Here is a 10,135-nt window from a genome sequence, read left to right on the forward strand (position 1 = left end):
GGGATTTATTTCCAGCTTCACCACCAGAGGTTTCACACACAGACAATGCACGCATGCACACACACACACACACGTGCGCGCGTGTGCGCGCGCGTGATATTTTGCCCCCTCCCTTTTGAAATAAAGGACTCAAGATGTGTTCTGGTCTCAAGAAAGATATCTCCACGTTTGGAAGGGAAGCAAATCGAATCCTGGGATACGTTTGCCATTGAGTTGATTCTGAGTGTTACTTTCTAAGTAAAGAGCAGAGCATGGGGGTTAACACGGGATTTGGGGGCCTCTTCCAGGGGGAGAAGCAGCCTAGGAAGTCCAAACGTTTTGGTTTGGGGGCAGCTCTAGGACTGCAAGCTCTTCAGAGGACAAAGGGCTCCGTGGCTCTCTCCGTTGGGAGCACAGCCACAATGTGCGTCTGTCCCTGTCATGCTGGTGGGGCCTTTGTGTCGCTTCAGATGCGGTGGCCCCGCCCACTCGCTAGCTTGGCAGGGCAGAGCTGCCCTGCAGGGTTTTTCTGGCTGTCATCTTTACAGAAGCAGAGAGCGGGGCTTCCTTCCGCAGCCCGGGGGTTCGAATCCATCCTTTTGGTTAGCAGCAAGCACTTAACCACTGTGCCTTCCCCCGAGGCTCCTTGAATCCCCTGCTTCTCCCTGCCAGCCAGTCGATGCCAACTCATGGCGACCCTGCAGGACAGGGTGGAACTGCCCCGTGAGTTTCTGAGACTAACTTGTTATCCGAGTAGAAAGCCTCTTCTTTCTCCTGTGGAGCAGCTGGTGGTTTTGAACTGCACGCCTGGCAGCCCAGGGCATAGCTGCTCTGCCTCCAGGGCTCCTGGTTATCCCCTTCTCAGGGCCCGTGATCGAGGCTCGACAACATCCCACGGTAAGAAACAGGCCTCACGCCGTGACCTGTCAAGAGACACCGAAAGGATCTCTGGACCAGTTTGGGGATATTCAGATCAGAGCCGGCTTTTCTCCCCAGTGCCGTGGGCACCGGCAGAGGGCTTTGGTGGCTCAGTCTCCAAACTTGAGGCTGAGTGGGTGGCCACCTGGGAGGTGCCCCCGGAGTGGGTGACCAGTGTCCAGCCCTGGGGGGAAGCAAAGGAGGACCTGGACCTGCACAGCCAACATGATGAGCGGTGTCTCAGGCACTGCCGGGAGATGGATGGCTCAGGGTTGCCTTCCCCGGGCTCTGGAGACGGGATTGGACAGGGGCCGGGCTGGGAGGGAACAGTTGCCCGAGAGACCCTGGCCCCCTTTAGGCAGCCTCACAGGTGACCATGTCCTGTTCCTACTGCCAGCTGGGTGGGCCGTGCTGAACTTCCCCCTCCCTGCCCTGCCCACAGAGACCCCTTCCCACTTGGCAGGCATAGGCCGGCAAATGGGTGTGGGCGTGGACCCAATCCAGGGCTGTGCCTCAGTGGTGAACGTACTCCTGGGCTCAGAGCATCCTCTCAGGTAACTTCTGTGGCCACTGCATCCTTCCAAATGGGGGGCGAAGGCCTGAACTGAGTGAGGGAGGGAGGGGGGCGTGGGAACACCAGGCCGCTGGCACCCACCGTGATCCCTTGGCTGTTCTGCGTAGCCCAGCAGAGCCAGGTGTATGAAGGAGAGCAGTAAGTCGAGTGACCGCTCTCAGCATGAAGTGACAAAGAGCCAGCGAGCCAAGTTTCACACAGTGAAACACAGAAGTCCTCCAGCTCAACACTGGCCAGGCGATTGCGGGGACATAGTGACGCTGTGTGTGTCCAGCAAGTTGAGACCCGATCTTGGGTACCAGGAGGCAGTGGTGCTGTGACCTCTGAGGTCCCTCATGCCTGCATGCTCTTGTTCTGCCTGGATACTGGGGTGCAGGCTCAGATGAAAATTCCCCATCTCTAAGTGGCATAAGAGATGTTACACTGAGAGGACTGTAATCAATGACATGAAATGAACTGTGTATGGATTGTTGAGGGGAAGGCTAGTCTGCTCTGTAAACCTTCACCCAATTCAGAATAAAAGGTTATTTATTCTGAATAAATAAACAAACACAGCTGCCTGTCACATTCTTTCCAGTTCGATTACGTTTCCCCTCCTGGGAAAGGACTTCACAAGACACCTTGAAGGAGCAGAGCTGTCAACCCAACAATCTACAATAGAGCATCTGTGGAAAGGGGACAAATACATAGGTATCCATCTTTCTTAGCTGCAAAAAGGCCACCATTCCCAGTCCCCCAGTGGCCCCTGAACTAAAGGCCTTAGAACCCCTGTCTCTGAGTCTCAGCCTCCATTTGTCTTGGACTCTTCAGGGTGCCTCCTCTGCTCACAGCACTGCTACTTGCCCTCCGGTCTGGGCCGTGTGCCAGGAGGCACTGAGAGCATCTGGTCTATAGCTCCTCTGCTTCCAGCCATGGCACCTGAGGGTTGATGAGCATGGGACCAGGGCCAGGGCGGGGAGGGCTCCCGGGGACTCCCTGCACTGGTGAGGGGCTGTGGGTCAGCCCCGAGGGTTCTCCTCACTCCACCACAGCCCCACCGCATGAAGTGACTAAGAGCCAGAGAGCCAGGTTCCACACCTCAGCGAGGTGAAACCCCGAAACTCAGCAGTCCTCCAGCTCACAGCTGGTCAGGCGATTCCAGGGACAGCGTCTTACCCATAAGAGTGGGGTTGGTAAACCCACCAAGGTCTGTGGAGGAGCTAGGCCCACCCTCTCCAACCCCTACCCAAGCCTGGTTAACTGATCTTGGGCCCTGCCCAGCCCCCAGATTTATTTCCTCAATTTGTGAGTTGGATGGGCACCACTCAACCCATAGGTGCCATGGGGGGGGGGCTCTCACTCAGAGACCAGGCCCTCTCATTCGGGCTCCCAGCCCTGCCGTTCACCAACTACGTGACCCGGGGCAAATGACTCCTCTCTCTGAGCCGCAGCTTCTCCGTGTGTGACGTATGCGGGTGGTTGAGATGCAGACTGGGGTCCCTTCCAGCGATCCTCTTGAGAGCATCTGGAGTCCTGGGTGGTGCTCGACTCGAGCCGGAAAGAGGATGGTTCAGACCCACCCGTGGGTCCCTCCGAAGCCAGGCCTGGCAGTCTGCTTCCAAAGGCCACAGCTTTGAAAACCCTCTGGAGCAGTCATGCTATGTGCACCAGAGGCAGCCGTGAATTGGCACCAGCCCGAAGGCTGAGAGCAACACCACCAGCGGCAGCAGCAGCAAGTATCTGCTCACTCAACACCAGACAGAGTTGAACATCAGAGTCCTTTCGACTAGAATTCACCACGAAGCCTGCCCTGCCTCATCAGTTGCTACCCCTGGGGAAGGAAGAAGCTGTGCTCCACCATCTCTTTTCCCTCAGGACTGGCCTTAGCCGGCCCGACCCCCCACCCCCAGGGCTGTGGCCTTCCTCTGGCCATGGCTACTTCATCAGGGGCTCATTTCCGCCTCCAGGCCTGAGCACTTCTCCAAGGATTCAGGGCCCCCCCACACCCCACCCCTTGCCGCACAGGCAGAGCCTGGGTCAGGCTTGGCAACCGACTTGCTGTTGATGAGCCTTAATTAAGGCAGAGTTCAGCTTTCTTCCCGGCTCCCCTGGAGAGGCCCCTCCCTTGGGGCTCAAGGACACGGTACCCCATTGTTCTCTGGCGGAACACAGCTGCCCGCCCGCTTGCTTGGCCTGATCCTGTCAGCTGCTGCCCGCTTGTCCTCTTTGCTCTCAGTAGCTCTTTCTGCGTCCCTCCCTGAGGCCCTAACCAAGCGCCCATCTAGTGACTGTTAGGAATTGACCTGTGAATGTGTTGGAAGGCTAAGCCCGATATTTGAGGACATAATCCTGCTGGGGAATAGGGTGTCCCTTTGTAACGAAACCCTTTCACTATGGGTGTGGCCGAAACCTCAGACAAACTAACTCACTTCCCTGAGTCCAGGCCGACTCGTAGCCAGCCTGGAGGACAGGGCAGACCTGCCCCATGGGGTTCCGAGAATCTTGGTTTGTTTTTTTTAACCCTTCAAAACAATTTCATTAGGAGTTAATCAAGAAATCCTAACCTTCCATAGTTCAATCGCATCCAGCAGCGTTGTACAATCGCTTTCCCAATCAATTTCAAAGCACTCTTTTTCTTCCTGGACTCCTAGACATCAGCTCCCTTTTGTGACACCCCCACCCCCCACCACTACCACTGTAACTAGAAATCCTTATTCTACTTGTTATCTCTATGGTTTCAATTCTGGGTTGTAAGTACTAAAAATATTTAAAGAAAATTCAAGAGAGTTACCCCCAATGACATAACACATCTGAGATAAATCTTAATATGAAAAAACAAACTAAAATGTTGAAAACCAGATCAGGCCTAACTTTCACCAGAGCAGGGGGTGGGAGGTGGGGATCAACAGACAAGATTTTAACTGTTCAGGTCAGGTTTATTTATCATTTTGATCTTGTAACGTCACTTTCTTCCCATCCCTCTATTATGGATAAAGGGAAACCTCCAGAGGCTTCTTTCCTATGAAATTCCCACAAATCCATCCCGGGCTCCCGCTGTCATCCATAGCCCTATGCAACCCAGAATCCGAGACTAACTTCATGGGAGTAGAAAGCCCCATCTTTCCCCCTTGGAGCGGCTGGTGGTTTCAAACTGCTGACCTTACAGTTAGGATGATGCCAACAGGACTCCTGGCCTACCCTTACTCATTGAAAATGTTGACTGCGTCGTAGTGTGGGTGGCAGTCTGCAAAACCAAGCTCCATCCGTCGGCGGATTACACACCAGTCAGCGTCCTCACTCTCACGACCCTGCCCACCGTGTTTCCTTACGGTTAGTTGAGGCTCTCTGCCCTTTACGGTTCTCATCCGTGCTAGTTCGGTCGAACCATTGTCAAGTTGACACTCATGGATAATTCTTTCTGAGAGTGCTGCGCTTGAGGCAAGCATTCCTTATTAATTGGGCCTCTTAATCACTTTTGAGATATAGAAAGAGCAGATTAGACACAGTCGAGCAAGCACAAACAGGGGCAGCAGAAGTACGTGCCTGCGAGGCTCTCGCAGGAACCAAGGAGCGAGAGAGAGCCTTCCCCTGGACATGGTGCCCTAAATTCAGACCTCCATCCTCCTGACCACTCCATTGCTGTCTGTCGCAGCCTCCCGTGGGGGAGAAGTCGTTCTGTGGCAGCAGCCAAGAGGAACTCCGACAGTGATCCGCCACCTGCCAGCCATTCTCCCGCAAGACATCCTGACGGCCATGGTCAACACTTAGTCCCCATCAGACTTGACCTGTCAACACACTGGACCCCTCCCCCCCACTGTCCCTCCCTGCAGGCTGCCTTCACGTGGTTGCCAGGCTGCGGCTCTGCTGTGTCTCCCACTGCGCTGGCTGCTCCTTCTTGGGAGCTGGGGTCTGTTCTATTCTATTTATTTATTTGTTTGTTCGTTCATTTGTTTATTCATTCATTTATTAAGCTGGGGTCTCTTTCCAGACGTCGGCTTGCCCCAGCACGCGCACCCCAGCGCTCTCCTCACCCTCTCAGCGGCCTCTACAAGCCCACAGAAGCTGCTCACAGCCAGACGGAGAGCTTCGTCCCAGAGTCAACCCAAGGCCCCCCAGGGCCCCAGGGCCCGGCATGACCTGCCTCTGTTACCGCTCTGCCCTCACCACCTCCTCTTGTCCTCGCTGCCGCTCTTCTCCACACCGCGCCCACCCTGCCTTTGCACTGGCCGGTCCTTCTGCGGGATGCTCCCCTTCTGCGGTTCTATGGCCAAATGCTGCCCTCTCCGGGAGGCCTTCTCTGATTACTCTGTTTCAACCCCCCTCCCCCCCTGCTACTTCCCCTTTAGTGCTCATCAGCAACAGATAGACCACATCTTAAGAACATCGATCCGTCTGTCAGGTGAGCACCGTCTTCTCGCTTGAGGACGTAAGCTCCCCGGGAGCAGGGCTTTGTACTTGTTTGCGTCACCACGGTCTGGCTCCCTACAGCTGAGAGCCAGCCGAGCTGGGGAGCGAGTCCATCAGCAAATATCTGTTGCTCCAGCCACTGCTGCACGTGTATGTGCACATACTGGTGCTTGCCCCGCTGTGGAGATGATGCAGGAAGCAGACTCGTTCTGTCAAGTGAATGTATAAGATATTTTTAATTTTAATTGTAACTCCAGCTGACTTTCCCAAGAGATTGTAGCAAAGCATGCCCACTTCCCTGCCTGGGCAGGCTGTTATCACGCTTGAATTGTTGCCAATCTGCTGGGTGGGGAAAAGGCTTCTCATTGTTTTAATTTTTATTTTCCTGACTAACAGGGAAGAACATTTTTTTTAATGTTTATTGACCACTTAGCCTTCGATTCCCGTGAATTGTCTTGCTCATAGCCTTTGCTCTCGCTCTCTCTCACTTTGTTTTGTTTATTTATTTTTCCTGGTTGGTGGGGAGATAACCTTTCTTAAGCCTGGAGGAGGAAGCGTGCGTTTTGAATATGCGTCCCGGGTCATTCTGACGCTCAGGCAGGCTCAAGAGTCCCATCCTTCTTGCTTGCCGCTGTCTGACCCGGTTTGGCATCTTTCATGGGCTTTGTAATTAAAGACATTTCAAAGCTCTTGTTCTTGTTGCTTCTTTGTCTTTTCAACAATGACTATGGGTCTCTTGGAAAAAGAATATTAAAAATCAAAGGGCCGTTCTTGTGTTGTAATGCCAAGTGGGAAAAGCATTCTACAAAGCAACCCCAACCCACTGCCATTGAGTGGATTCCAACTCCCAAGGCCATACGTCTTTACAGGAGCAGAGAGTTTCATCTTCCTCCTGTGGAGCCTCTAATGGGTTTGAAGTGCCGACCTTTGGGTTAGCAACCCAATGGTTGGTTATCCAGCAGTGCACCACCAGGGCCCTCTAGTTTACAATTGAACTCACTGCCATGTTGTCGAGGCTGACTCAGAGTGACCCGATCGGGCAGGGTAGAACTGCCCCTGTGGGTTTCTGAAATCGAAACAGAAGCTCTTTCCAGGAAGAGAAAGCCCCGTTTTTCTCCCACAGAGTGGTTTAGAACTGCTGACCTTGCGGTTAGCAGCCCAATGAGTAACCACGATGCCACCAGGGCTCCTTTGATGATGTACCAATCTATGACATTTAGCCAAATTGGCCCTCTGCACAGAGATACTCTAGCATGGTACCCATGCGTGGGGTTGCCCTCAGCTGGAATCACCAGCGAAAACGGGAAGGGTGGGTTTACGGGTGATGCTTCCATATTGTAGAAGTCAGACAACTGGGGGAAAAGGAGATGGGGGTGAACCCCTAGTGAGAAAGGAAAAGCGCCTGGAAGAATGGCACTTGTACTACAAGACTCTCCTTCTGTGCCTTGGCAGACGTCACGAGTCACTCATGCCATCATTCCTGCTAAGGCCCGAATTGGTTTAAAAATCTTGCTCAACCCAGCCGTCCAAGGAGCTACCACTCATAGAGCAGAGCTGTCAAGGGTGAGCCCACTCACTCACCTCCGCCCCAGCAGGAGGCAGCGCAGTCAACACCGCACGCCTGCTTGCAGCAACCGTGACATGCTCCCAGGCAGCCCTCATAGTTGCCATAGGGCAGTAGGGCGGCCCAGTTGGCCGCTGTGGGTGGGGGATATAAGGTCTTCTCAGTGTTCTCCTATCACTGTTACCACACATTGCACTCTAGAATCTTCATTCTGCCTGGACCTTGGGGCACGTTGGGACCAAGAGTGCTGACCTCAGCCTGGATGCTGGCACTGGGCCTTTGTCCAGACCCAGGTGACCCTCTTGAGCCTCATAGTGTGTCCTGCTCAGGCCCTCTGCCCTCCCGTTACCTTCCCTACTCTGTGGACCCTAACACTGTGCTGGCTGGAGCACCCTGACTGCCCACCTGGCCTGGCCTCGTGCGGCCCTTCTCTCCTGCCTGCCTGGTGCTCAGCACGCCTCAGAGAGGACAGACGTCCCAGCAAGGCTCAAGCAGAAGAGGCCCAGGACTTCCTCAGGAACCCTCCTCCTCTAGGCCGACTTGGGGAAATGGAGTCATTAGAGACAATAGGAAGAAAGATGGGGTTTTAATAGCGTGTTCTGGTTTGGGGAAAATGCGGTAAATGACAAAAGCAGTCCAATGATGTGGAAACGAATAGGGACATCGCCAGGAATTCGACCGCAGTTATTGTGCTGGAAAGCATCCTTCCAGTCACCTCTTGACCTCAACACCCATGGGATCCATGTGTATGAGTGGTTATAAGTGGGGTCGTGCTGTCATTGAACCTGAGTTTTCAACCTGACCACAAGTTGAGAGGATGCTGGGGATGTTCTCTCCCCTGGACTATGAATTACACTCCACAGGGTTCTTTTTAATGTCTTTGAGCATATTTGTACCTTTGCTTCTTCTCTGAGGCCAAAGCTTGTATTCATTCCCCACTTCTTTCCTGTAGCCACATACCAGTGATTTTTAATGGAGGGGACCCAACCAAGAAACCAGCAAACTCACTGCCATCGAGTCAATTCTGACTCACAGTGACCTCCCTACAGGAGTAGAATTGCCCCTGTGGGTTTCCAACACTATTCATCTTTACAGGGATAAGAAGCCTCCCCTTTCTCTAGAGAAATGGCTGGTGGCTTCGAACTGCTCACCTTGTAGTTAGCAGCCAAGCTCAAAACTCGGTGTAACCAGGGCTCTTTCAATGAGTGACACAGATGCTAGGATGATGACACTCGAGGACTTCAAAAAGTCCATGAAAAAACTGAAAGAAAAGATCGTGGTACTTCCCAGGAACTTTTAGAAGCCCCCTCATGTTCCAGCTCCCTTATATGTGTGGCCAGGTGACTGCAAGTGGAAGAGGTATGTGTGCGTCCTGGATGAGCCCTTTGGAAAACTTCAAGTATGCCCACAAATGCGTTGATGCTTGTCCTTGCACAAGGCAGGACCTATTTGCCCTCTCCATAAGTGTGGTCTGTTGTCGGGACATAGTGACTTTCTCCTATGAACACACTGTGGAAGAAGTAACAGCAGTGCATGGCATCTGAGATTAAGATGTAACCGGCAAAGGTAGTGGTGTTAACAAACCCAGGGACAAGGGAACAACAAGTGATCCAAATCGGTGGTGAGGAGGGTGTAGGAGGCCTGGAAGGGCATGATCAAGGGTAAAGTAACCAAGAGAAATTACTGAAACCCAAATGAAGACTGAGTATGATAGTGGGACAAGAGGGAAGCAAAAGGAAATAGAGGAAAGAGCTAGGAAGCAAAGGGCATTTATAGAGGTCTAAATAAAGGCATGTGCATATGTAAATATATTTATATATGAAGATGGGAAATAGATCTATGTGCATATATTTATAGGTTTAGTATTAAGGTAGCAGATGGCCTCCACTCAAGTACTCCCTCATTGCAAGAATACTTTGTTCTATTAAATTGGCATTCTATGATACTCACCTGCCTGACACATTCGCTGAAGACAAAGCGGGTGAATAAGCAAATGTGGTGAAGAAAGCTGATCATGCCTGGCTATCAAAAGATATAGTGTCTAGGGTCTTAAAGGCTTGAAGGTAAATAAGTGGCCATCTAGCTTAGAAGAAACAAAGCTCATATGGAAGAACACACCAGCCTGCGTGCTCATGAGGTGCCGAAGTGATCAGCTATCAGGCATCAAAGAACAAAATATCATATCATTGTGTGCTCACCTCCTTGATACGATTGCTGAAGACAAATGGGTGCATGAACAAATGTGGCGAAGAAAGCTGATGGTGCCCGGCTATCAAAAGATATAGCATCTGGGGTCTTCAAGGCTTGAAGGTAAAGAAGCGGCCATCTAGCACAGAAGCAACAAAACCCACATGGAACAAGCACACCAGCCTGTGCGATCATGAGGTGTCAAAGGGATCAGGTATCAGGCATCATCAGAACAAAAAATCTTATCATTGTGAATGGGGGGGAGGGAGAGTGTGGAGTGGAGACCCAAAGCCCATTTGTAGGCCACTGGACATCCCCTTACAGAAGGGTTTTGGGGAGGAGATGAGCCAGTAAGGGTGTGATGTAGCAACGATGAAACATACAACTTTCCTCCAGTTCCTAAATGCTTCCTCCCACCCCCCCATCCCCTATCATGATCCCAATTCTACCTTACAAATCTCAGGAGACCAGGGGATGTACACTGGTACAGATAGGAACTGGAAACACGGGAAATCCAGGGCAGATGA

This window comes from Tenrec ecaudatus, chromosome 11 (genome assembly GCF_050624435.1).
Source record: "Tenrec ecaudatus isolate mTenEca1 chromosome 11, mTenEca1.hap1, whole genome shotgun sequence".
In the NCBI taxonomy this organism is placed as follows: domain Eukaryota; kingdom Metazoa; phylum Chordata; class Mammalia; order Afrosoricida; family Tenrecidae; genus Tenrec; species Tenrec ecaudatus.